General features: G+C 38.7%; 1 long non-coding RNA gene across 1 annotated transcript in view; it reads right to left on the bottom strand.

Annotated features, from left to right (window-relative positions):
• Positions 1-806: 806 nt before the first annotated feature.
• The window catches only part of LOC125855540 (uncharacterized), a 2149-nt gene continuing 1418 nt past the window's right edge, over positions 807-1537 (bottom strand). The window contains exon 3 of the long non-coding RNA XR_007445497.1: positions 807-1027. This is a non-coding gene — a long non-coding RNA (uncharacterized LOC125855540). The remainder of the gene's footprint in view (positions 1028-1537) is intronic.

Below are 1537 nucleotides of genomic sequence, written 5' to 3'. Positions count from 1 at the left end.
TCAACATTCTAGGGCATAAAAAAATAATTAATGTTACAAATCTTTCTATTAAGAATAAGATTCAACACTTGCATGTCAAAAAAAAAAAGAAATTTAATCAAATAAATAAATACCTTTGAATCCTGATCATTATTTACTCTTAATCTTTTAGACAGGGGGATATCGTCCTCAAAATCGCTGTCATGTGGATAATGACCTTCTACCAATTTTTCTTTACCCTTCGATTTTGTATCAGCCCCATAATCATCTTTTTGTTGAACTTTGTAGGATGATGAAGAATTGATAACAATAAACTCATTAGATCTACCAGATGGTCTTGAACTGATCGGCGGGCTATCAATGATTACCACAGATTTGTTAAGACTAGGACTTTTACGTGGAGTCTTTTCCATCGAACAATGGCAAGGTTTTAGATTAGTTGTCTTGTGAAACGTTTCTGTGAGAAGATTAAAGGTTAAGAAATTGAAAAAGAATGAGAAGATTAAAGGTTAAGAAAGTTGAAGAAGAATATGGAAGGAAACCCTTTTGACTTCCCAAAATATTTTCAAGATTTTATTGAAACTATCACTCAACATTGAAAAGTACACTCTTTCTTGGTAAAAAATATGGCTTTATCAGAACAAAAATAAAAAACTAATGTCACGACCCGATTTATCAAGTCATGATGGCACCTACTATAACCCACCAGCAGGTAAGCCAACCCGTAACCCGGAACAACAAGTAATGGGTCTGAGGGTAGAAATTAAACAAGAGTAGGCAAATAACAATATAAACAGGCGGAAGCAAACTAAAAACATATATACAAACAAATATCCCCCCCAGAACCTGGAAGTCACTAGTACAGAGCTACTACAAAATGAGTACAAGTCCCAAAACTGGACAACAGAGACTGGACTGTCTCGAAAGGAAAAAGACAAGTCTATATATACAGATGGAGACTGAAATAGTACAAAACGCCGTGTGCTCACCCCCGTCTCCGGATAAGTCAACTCCAAGCTCAATCAACGCTGGCTACTAGTGCTCGGACCTGCATCACAACATAGATGCAGAGCGTAGCATGAGTACCAAAACAACAGGTACCCAGTAGGCATCATAGGCCGACTGAGCAAGATAAGCAAAAGTGAACTGAAATGCAAATAAAGGGTCACATCAAATGCAAAAAGTAGTAAATGGGGGTATGTACACGAGCGTATAGGCAACAAAGACAAGCAATCTAACTAACTCCGCCGGGCTCCCATAAACCCGACGGGTACGCTCGTGCACAATAAAAGAAACCACCTGCACGGACCCCTATAAGCCCGGCAGATGCACCGGCAGTTAAAGTAAAATAATGGAGCTAGAAGATCTATCACAATATTACCAATTTCTGGACTTTTAACTGAACCATTCCCAATCATATTCCAGGATCTCATTACGTCCCGGACTTTAATCGGAATCTCTCCAACCTCCAAAACCTCAACCTACAGATGAGAGTAATCAAGACTAAACTGAAGCTTTAGTGAGGAATTGGGAATACACCACGTGCAAGCTGGACCAC

The sequence above is a fragment of the Solanum stenotomum genome, chromosome 2, assembly GCF_019186545.1.
Source record: "Solanum stenotomum isolate F172 chromosome 2, ASM1918654v1, whole genome shotgun sequence".
NCBI classification, from domain to species: Eukaryota; Viridiplantae; Streptophyta; class Magnoliopsida; order Solanales; family Solanaceae; genus Solanum; species Solanum stenotomum.
Note: the sequence above shows the minus strand (reverse complement) of the source record. Positions and strands in the feature narration are given on the sequence as shown.